Source organism: Hydra vulgaris, chromosome 15 (genome assembly GCF_038396675.1).
Source record: "Hydra vulgaris chromosome 15, alternate assembly HydraT2T_AEP".
Classification (NCBI taxonomy): domain Eukaryota; kingdom Metazoa; phylum Cnidaria; class Hydrozoa; order Anthoathecata; family Hydridae; genus Hydra; species Hydra vulgaris.
Genome location: NC_088934.1, coordinates 30637501 through 30647977, shown reverse-complemented (window position 1 = coordinate 30647977; position 10477 = coordinate 30637501). Strand labels below are relative to the sequence as shown.

General features: G+C 26.7%; 1 long non-coding RNA gene across 2 annotated transcripts; it reads left to right on the top strand.

Moving 5' to 3' along the window:
* Positions 1–320: 320 nt before the first annotated feature.
* On the top strand, positions 321–2278 carry LOC136091598 (uncharacterized). Of its 2 annotated transcripts, XR_010644107.1 has the most exons (5): positions 321–545; positions 1157–1251; positions 1376–1541; positions 1662–1835; positions 1911–2278. It is a non-coding gene; the product is annotated as an uncharacterized LOC136091598 (long non-coding RNA). The 2 variants fall into 2 exon arrangements; XR_010644106.1 differs by lacking the exon at positions 321–545 and having other exon boundaries at positions 1105–1251.
* Positions 2279–10477: the final 8199 nt, after the last annotated feature.

Sequence of the window (10477 nt, the reverse complement as noted above, 5' to 3'; positions counted from 1 at the left end):
TAGATATATATAGTTATATATAGATATATAAATACATACATACATAAACTTATAAATAAATGTATATGTTATGTATACATAATATGTACACATATACACACATATGTGTGTTTATTTCGCCGTATGTATATTTGTGTGTATTTGTATCTGTATATGTGTGTTTATTTCTGCGATGAAATATATATATATATATATAAAATACATTTTTTGTGTTAACAGTATTATTGTTATTACTATTAGTATTGTTATTATTGTTATATGTTTGAAAAATACTAGTGTTGTTCCTATATAAATGTGTGTGTACTAAATGCCATAGGATATCCTATTAATAATAATTATTTAATAAAAATGAAAAGAACAAGTTTAGCATAGTAGAAAGAATATATGAAAAAATATCGATCAGCCTTAGCTGGAAATTTATTTCCTGAATGTTTAAATTCGTCTTCCAGCTGCGAGGCTGCACCAATACTACCTATGCTTCAATAAACTTTCTCTACCAATATTGACAGCAAAATCTAATAATACTTTGTTGCAAAATACTGTCCGTAAGTAACTTTACTTATCTGTAAATCAATTGGTTATATTTGAAAATTATTATGTAAATATTAAATTAATTTTTAATTGTTTGAGAAGATACAAAAATGAGTCAGCAGTATAAAAAATATGGCATGAGCCGAAGCCATCTAGAAAAGTTCTTGCATAGTCTATCTGATTGCAGAAATGATATTTTTTTACTGATTAAGGTAAGGGTGAACTTTTTTTGTTTTGTTTGTGTGTGTGTGTGTGTGTGTATATATATATATATATATATATATATATATATATATATATATATATATATATATATATATATATATATAACATTTTTAAACCAGAATATGTGGGTTTTAATAAGCAACAAAGCATAAATTGAAAAGATTCTACTATAAGTCTTCTACTTACTTATAGTTTACTAAAATAATCTTACTAATTCTACTAAAAGTCAACTACTAAGTTTTTCACATGTTTAACGAAAAAGAGAATGAGAAAAAATATTAATGGTGGTACAACTGTTAATGAAAATACTCGTATTGAAACTCTAGTTATTAACTTCAAAAAATTTAAAATGACACTAATATTTCTGGTAAATTTTGTTTTTGCAAATTTTATCTTTTAGGAGTTTTACTGTTATCACATAATCTAGATGAAGACAATATATTTATAGAAGACTTCAGAAACTTAATGAAGATAATAATATTAATGTTGATTAAGGTAGGTGACTATTAATGAACAGGGGGCATGTGTGAATTTGATTTTTTTTATTATTATGTATAACTTATGTTTATATTTATTACCTATATTTGAGTGTATATTAGTCTAATTTATCTTAAAACAGGATATTTGCACTTTAACAAGCAACAAAACTTAAATGAGATGGTTTCGAATCAACCTTTAAAGGTTTCTATATTTATAAGCAAAAATCAATTAAGAGAGGATTTGCATCCTGGTACAAATGCTAATGAAAATACTTGTGAATACTCGGGCTTCTGGGTCTTTCCAAAGTAATAAATTATTTGCATTTAATTTAAAAATTTATAATATTTATAAAGTACAATAGTATATTTGATGAATTATGTTTCTTAATGGGTTTCATAAATTCTTTAAGGGCGTCTCTTATTTAGGTTGAAGTAGGTGGCTCTAAAAAACAATTTGAAAAGAAGAATGAAGGGTCAATTCCGTTTAAATGTACATACACAAACAAGCGTGATTAATAAGGAAAAAAGTAATTTTACTCTTCCATCGAATCATCACTCTGGTTTTTCCAAACAGCATTTTTTTATAGTGCATTTACTTAGGTACAATACAAAACAATAGACTAAGATAATCATTTATTTTGTTATTTATTATAAAACTCGTTTTTTTTTAAATAGATTAAGGCGAATCATCAAAAACCATTACCAATACAGATCGACCAAAAAATAAGACAAACGAAACCTCTCCCGTGGATGATGCCATATTTTAGCGTAAAATGATTGTGTCACACCATTACATAAAAAGAAATTTGGGCTACTGCAATAGTTTTTAGATAAAGATTTGAATGAAATTAAATTTGAACTGGTTACCTCAATTGAGGAATTAGTAAAGTTCGAGACCCGACTTTTAAGAAAAATTCAAAAGAACATTCGATGCTACTGGAATTGTTTGTAAAAATGCGAAAGCGTATTGTTATACGATTTTAGATTTTATAATGACGGAAGAGGCGATCAATCGAAATTAAATATTATGTATGGTAACCATGTGCCAAGCGTCTTTTATTAGCTTATTTTTAATGATTTGGTTTTTTATTTCTTTGTTTATTTTTTCTTCGTAGTAATATTGTAAAATAATTTACCTTAAAAAACAAAAATAATACAACAAAATTGTCGTAAATATAATGTAGTATATATAAAAAAAGGTTTACATGTTTAAAGCTATAAACGTGTCTAACAAAACCTACGTATTTTTGGTTTATCATTAAACCGTGCTGAACAGCTGTTAGTTCAGGCATAAGTTTGGAAAACTTATGCCTGAACTAACTTAAGGCATTAAATAAAGTTTCCGTTAGGAAACTTTATTTAATGCTATAAGTCCGTTTTAAACAATAAAAAATACGAATTTGAAACCTCTTAAAACACGAGTTTAAAACCTCAAAAACACGTATTTAAAAGATAAAAAACTCGTGTTTGAAACCTTAGAAAACACGTGTAAAACTCCAGTTAAACTTCCCGTGAAATGCACGTGTTTTTGGTTTACGCCTGGATCGTAACAAACACGTGTTTATACGGGTTTTAATTCCGAGATTAAAACCAGATGTGCCGTCTGGGTAATATACCTTGAAATTTATACGCTCATTCAACGTTGAAAATATGACGTTTAAAAAGCGGTTTATTTTTAACCTTGATAAAGCGTAGATTTTTAATCGTCTTTAAAGTGGCTTTTTGCGTAAGTCCATTCCACGTTGAATAAACGTTTTTTTTGAGACGCTTAAATACGTTACAATTTCAACACTTATTCAACGTTTAAATTCACTGCGATTTAGTATACAAAAACAAACATTGATTTAACGTTGAAAACACGTTGATTCAACGCTGACATGTTTGCTTGGTAGACTTCCCGAAAAGTCTTGCATGATGAATAGCTCCAGTCTTTTTAACTTTAAAGTTAGAAGCAAAAAAGGAGCTGACCACTAGCTCTGCCTGCTTTTTTCTTTTTTTTTCTGACAATATCATTTCTTGATTAATAAAACTTACAATAGTCAGTTCTTATAGCTTCATTCCAAGTAGATTTAACTAGCAAAGATGGTTTATACTTAAAATTAGTAATATCTGATTTAAATTAGCTAATATCTGATTGAAGAGGAAATCCAGCTTTAAGCTATGAACCTTTTTTTGGCTAAGAATACATTGAAATTTCCGTTTTTTTTTTACTGAACAAGCAAGTTTCGAAGATTTTTTTGATGGTTTTGGAAGCATAGACTGAATTAAACGTTTTTGCTGTAAAATGTAAAATCCAATAGAGTTGGCTGTTGATCAACTAAAAAAACTAAAAAAACTAGTAAGGTTGATCTTTTATAATGCAAAATCTTATTGAAATAATATTTAAAACTGAAAAAGAACTAATTAGGTAAAAACAAGTTTGTAACCTGGTTTTGCTGATTTGACTTTCTTGATAATAAAATGTATTTTTTTCATTTTTTTATTTTGGTTTTATTCACCATATTTTAATAGTTTCTTACTACTTATGAAATGACCTTAAGTGAAACATTCATTTCAAAAACATCCATCAGAAATGTTGCTCTGGAATGTCTGCTATGAATTCCGTGGCATTTCTAGGCATCCCTTCTGACTTAATATGGTAAACTTATCTTGGCTTAGTCTTTTTGCATCACGTTTTTACAACATCACGTTTTATGACTTTTACTTATTTTACTCTTACTAATTTTTTTTTTAAATTTCCATTATAACTTGAACAATATTTTGAGACAATATTCACTACATATCCACAATAATATTGTGCATATGTAGTGAATATTATCGCTTTTAAAATATACAATTTAAAAGAAATGACAATTAGTTTGATAAAAATATGGGATGAAACTAAAATATTTAATGCAGAATTTTGCGAAACTATATACATACATATATATATATATATATATATATATATATATATATATATATATATATATATATATATATATATATATATATATATATATATACACTAATCTTTATTACTTTCAAGTAGGATATTAAATCCTATTTTTTATTAGGAAAGGCATTTATAATATAATATTTGTTCACATTTATGCCTTTCACTATACCATTACTTCAGTATACAACATAAATATGAATACGGATTTGTAGTTGAGATGTTACAGCTAGCTACAATGCTGTGATATGTAACTAACAATACATCATAGTTATATCAATAATTACAAAGCTGCTAATCAACACGTCCCGATCGTGACATGTTTTAATAAAATCGCAATAGTATAGGTTCAATTATTATCATAAATATGTAACTTTTTAAGACTAAATAAAAGACAAAATAAAGGAGCAATGCGAAAAAAAAATTGCTCAAATATTGCAATAAAGGTAATCGGTAGATAGTTACTATTTCCCATTGAGTAATAATCACAATAACTACTAATGTCAAGTTGTCTGATATGAGCAGTATTAACTTTTGCATGAAATTTAATGTACATCGTACAGTATTTTTGAACTTGTTGTAAAGGTTTTGTAATTAAAAAGCAACTAATAGAAAGTCAAACAGTTATAAGAAAAGCTTAATTCAAAAATAAAATTAAAATAAATACCATAGTTTAAGTGATTTTTTTCAGTTCCTTATATGGTTCACTTAATAGGCTTGAGTACTGTGTTTTATAATCTATGTATGTATGTAAAATCATGCCAAGTAAGCATGTAAAATCATGCCAAAGTTTCCTATCACTTCTAAAAACATATTTAAAACTATTTTTTACTTCAAAAAGATAAAGTCAATATTTTATATTAAAAAGTAAATTGGTGGAAAAGAGCTCAAGTTACAAATAGAGCCCAAGTATAGGGATAAGAAGGACAAAAAAATAACGAAAATAAAAAATTGCGAAAAAAAAGTCATATGTGTACAGTACATAATATAAGAAAAGAGCTAAATTCATTTAAACTGACAATTATGATGATGAAATGAATATGAAAATCATGAGCAAATATGTAATTGAACAGTGAAAGATAGATTAATATGATATGCTAGAGAATTCGAAAAAGCTTGTGAGATTCATCAGTTTTCAAAAGTCCATAGTTCACAATAGTTCCATTTTAAATATGGTAAAGCATGAACTGTCACAAAATGTCATTATAAAAAACTTGATGGAATTTTATTCAACTATGGTTGAGCCGCAGATAGAAATGGAAAGAGCAATTTGCAAAACTTTAACTGAATATAAGGCTTTGAACAAAACAGAAATATTGAGCTTCTGCTCTTAAACTATTTTTTGAAGTTGTGAATCCGATTTAATTGAACCTTTTATAAAGCAGATTAAGCAAAACAAGAAATAAATTTAAATAAATTTTAATTCTGTTTTCCGGCTGATAATATAGTTAAGTTGGGTCAAGTACTAGCTATATAATCTACATCTGTTAAAATTTACTGACACTTCTAAAAACATGTATGTAAAATTAATTTTCAAACCAATATCAAAAAATAATAAATAGTTCATTTTTTTTTTTTTTTTTAAAGTTAATAAATAAAAACAAGCTTGTGGTACAAATAGAGCGCAAGTAAGGAGAAAAGAATGAAATCAATATGAAAACAAACAAAAACAAAAAAAACTACCTAGAAAAGCACTTTGTTAAAAATAAAATTTTTATAAATTAAGAGAAAATAAGCTGTTTCCAGACTTCGAAAATGCAAATATTAAAATCAATATTTTGTTCGAAAATAATAAAATATATTTTAAAGCTAAAAAACTCTTAATGTGACCTTTTTTAAGGTAAACCAGTAATAAAATTTCATTTTAGCAAGATAAAACTTGGATGAAATTTAGATATTTTGATAAAACTTTAAACAAGTTTAACATATTGAGAGGTAATAAGCAGGCTATGATTAAAAAAGATTTTGCTGTTTCCCCTCGAGACAGCAATTCCTGTTTGGGCATTGTGCTTTAGATTATCAAAAAATTGTAAGCCACGAGCTCATTCTGATCAAGTTAATTTAAGTTAAATTCAATTCAGACTGCACTTCAACTAAACCAAGTTTGGTTCAGTTGAAGTGCATTAGGTTACATCTCTTGATATTTTTATAAATTATAAATCGGAACCAATCCTTTCAATGCCAAAACTTTTGTTCTGCATTGTTGATTTTATCGAGAATTTGTTTCTGTGTATATTTTTGTGTATTTGTGTAATGTTTTCTGTGTATATTTTTTGCAAGTTTTGGCTCCTAATTTTTTTTTAATAGCTAATGAAAATTACAAAAACTAGAATTTAAAAATATTCTAAAAACAGAGGTCTAGTAAGACCATGAAGTTTAACTTGGCTTCTGAGCTGCTGCCAATATCTGGGTTTGCTCACTTCTGCACTGAACAAAATTAGTTAGTTTGATTTCAATCCATCATATGTAGTCTTTGGTTCCACTATTGGCCATCTCAAAACAATCATTTTGTTATTACTTTTGAACTATTGCTTACTTTAACAAATATGTAGAAGTAATTGACAATTTTATTGTTGCTGCTATAACTTAGCTACAAAGAGTCATCTTTTGAACACTTTATTTGCATTGTTTTTCAATAATATAATCTCTTGCTTTTGATAATATAACTTTATGCTTCTGAATGAATAAAAAAGGAAATTTTTTGCTATTATGAAAATTATGAAGAATTTAAAATGCAAAGAGCTCTAATTTAAGGTTATAATTTTGAAAATGCAGAACAAAACTCATTTATAACTTATAACTTAATAATAACTTTCAAAAACAAAACTGTAACTGTATTATAATTATTTATTATTGTTGTAATTATTTATTATCATTGTAATTATTTATTATTATTGTAATTATTTATTCTTATTGTAATTATTTATATCATTGTAATTATTTAAAAAATTAACAAAATAAGTTTTAAATTAAAGTTAAAATTTTTCAAAACATGTAAAAAAAAATTTTGCGTTCCTTAAATAGCATCGCTTGAATTTTTTTTTCATTCTAACTTTACCTTTGTAAGAAAAATACATTGCAACCTATTTCAAAGAAACACTTTTATCTGCTTTTAAATTCTATTTAAAACTCAATGAGTTGTTTAATACTCAATAAAAACTTTTTTATTTTTTCAAACTCAATAAGACTCATGTTTTTGTAGGGGCTTGATGTGGAAAACGTTGTCAAACGTTTTGGCAAATTTTAGAAAGATAATGTCACAGATAGCTTACATGATATACGGCAGGTCAAGTAAACCGCAGTCTCTAGTAGTAAGTTAGTAATGCATGATTTTTTTTTTACCAAAACAATCGTGACGATTGGATATAAAATTGTAAGACAGGAAATACTTCAGAACCTTATTTTGAACTACTTTCTTTATTATTTTGCATACAACAGACGTAAAGGAAATTTATCTCTAGTTGGATTTACTTGGAAACCTCTTTTCTATGATAAAGTCACATTTGTTACAACCCACACATTTGGTACATTCCATGCTCCGTTAACCTAAAAATCAGAGTGAGTAGTGCATGTGTAAAACAAATATGATTTTATATTATCTTCACCTATAGATTTTTAATTGTCACAAGTAACAAGAAAATTTCCAAAAGAATCATAAACAAAAGAGATGTTAATGAGTGAAATGAGTGTGTTTTTTTGTCATTAGCAAAGTTGAGCTCAACAAAATTAAAAAAAGCAACTTATGATTGTATCAAAAGCTGCTTTTGTTATGAGATCAATAATGCTTCAATACAGTAAACAGTAATTATTCAGACAACATATGGAAAGGACTGATTAAGTTTAGGTGTGATTTTAATTTTCTTTTTTTCTTGCCGTTTAGCTTATTAAAGTGCTGCTAGAAGACCTACTTTTCATACTTTTCGTTTTATTTTATTTTTCTTTTCTAAAGAATTTTTTATTTAGACTTATTCCATAATAATGGTTAAATAGCTCTAAAAAAATTTTATTATTTTTCAATAAATTAAAAGTATAAACTGCATGTAGACAGGATTAATTTAAACCTTACTCTGTATATGTAAAAAATCTTATGCATTCTTCAATGATATGATATGCTAATTTTTTACTTTTTAGATTAGATATATAAATATATAACTAATGTATAAAAATAGTTCAGAATGATGTCAATAAAAAAAATTATTGAGAGGTCAACATTTGGAATGTCTAATAGAGGTATTGCAAGCAAGATTGGATGTTGAAAAACCATCATTACTGATTTTCTGAAGAAGTATAATGACACAGGAGAAACAGCTCGTTGATTTGGATTAGGAAGAAAAAAAAACTACCAAAAAAGAACATAGTTGCATTAATCAAGCTGCCCTTAAAAATCACGGCATTTCTACAAATGAGATAAAATTAGACTAGTATTATCTACACCTCGAGAAAAACTAAGTACTGGTCAAAATTATAGCACAAATGTAAAATAAAAATTGAATGATAAAAATTTAATGTAGGGTTGAATAAAACGTTATAATTATTTTTTTATCTAAAGAATAACATTTTACTTTTTACAAAATTGAATGAAATTTGAATTATATTTAAAGTTAAATTGTTTTAAAGTTCACTTACGAATAATACAGAAAAGTAAGCTGGTCAAAATTATTGCATACAGTACTAATTTTAGATAAAAACATTAGAATTTGATTTAATATAAGAAATGTTGGATCCTTTAGCTCCAAAAATTCGAGAAATACAATCTAAAACAGAATTTACCAAATAATTTAAAGATTAATTGAAGTCTTGTCACAAATGTCTTGAAATGTATCCTCTAAGTCATTTGTGTTGCTTAGTTGTAATTTTTGAGTTTTTGGTCATCAATTGACCAATGATTTTACATCGGATTTGCATCTGGTGAAGTGGATGGCCATTCTAGGAGCCAAATATTCTTCGTTGCAGACTATTCCGGAGTTTTTTTATTTGTGACATGGTGCGTTGTCTTGCACAAAATAACATACTTCAGCTTCAGTATCAAAAAGAGTGTCCATATAGTAAGGTAATTTAACAATAAATTCTAAATGATAAGAAGCATTCAAATGACCTTAGTAAAACTTCAATAAACCTATTCCATTTGCAGGAAAACATCTACATACATAAATAGTTCCACCACTACTTTTTGCTCTTGTTGTAAACAATAAAAAAAAGATTTACCATGTAATGTAAAAAGATTTACATTACATGGTAAATCTTTTTCATAAGGAAGATGACGTACAAACTTAAAATTCTTTCTACTTATGACTTCAAAATGGGATTCGTCACTAAATATTACATGATGCCATTGATTTCGAGTTCAATTAACATTTAGTTTTTACACCAAGTGAGTCTCTTTTTTTTCTGAGCCAAGGCTATCTTAACAACAGGCCTTGCAATCGCGCAACCGAACGGAAAGACTGGAGGCTGATTAAAAACATTATTTTTTCCGGAAAAAAACACAAAACAAATATATTATATTAATTTTTTTCTCAATTAAAAAAATATTTTTATTCTTTATTCTAATTGCAGCTTCAATACTTTTTATGCATTTTCTTTCTTAGAAAGTTGAGTAGCTAGTTTTGTACAGTTATTTTGTTATTAAAAGTATATTTTTATGATTCTACTACAAAAATTTTAATCAAATTAATATATTCAGATATTGATTTTTGACAAACCATGACAGAAAAATCTAGTCGCATGAATAAAATGTAACAGAAAAACACCAACTAACACAGAATATAACTAGGAAATTTTAAACCTCCCATATTTAGTTCGTCTAAGTAACTGCCATACATTTCATAATAAATAAAAGTATCTTCAACATTATCCGTTTCGGTTTTTTTAACTATGTATCCAGCAATATAAACACACCCCACTTTGCTGTCTTGTTTCATAGACTCTTCTAAATCATTCAGTATGTCAAAAATCTCACTCTCTTCTTCAGTTAGCTGTAAAAGACATCCATTACAAGAATGATGCTCTGAGCAATCATAAAAGTCTGCATTAAATCTTAGTAGTAAGAAAATATGTTGAATATGATTTTTCTCAACAGCTTGGTGAGCAGAAACAAAGTACGCACCATCATCACTCTGTATTAATTTACCAAAGGCTTTGTCTAAAGGATCAGTTGAAAAATCACCAAGTATAATGAATTAATGATTGGCTAGTTTCAAGTAAAAAGTTAGTCAACTAAATCTCTTAGTGTGGGAGATATAGACGAGATAATGTAATGAGCAAGATAATGTAATAATTTTAAGAACCTCTGTTTCTTAAGATCTTT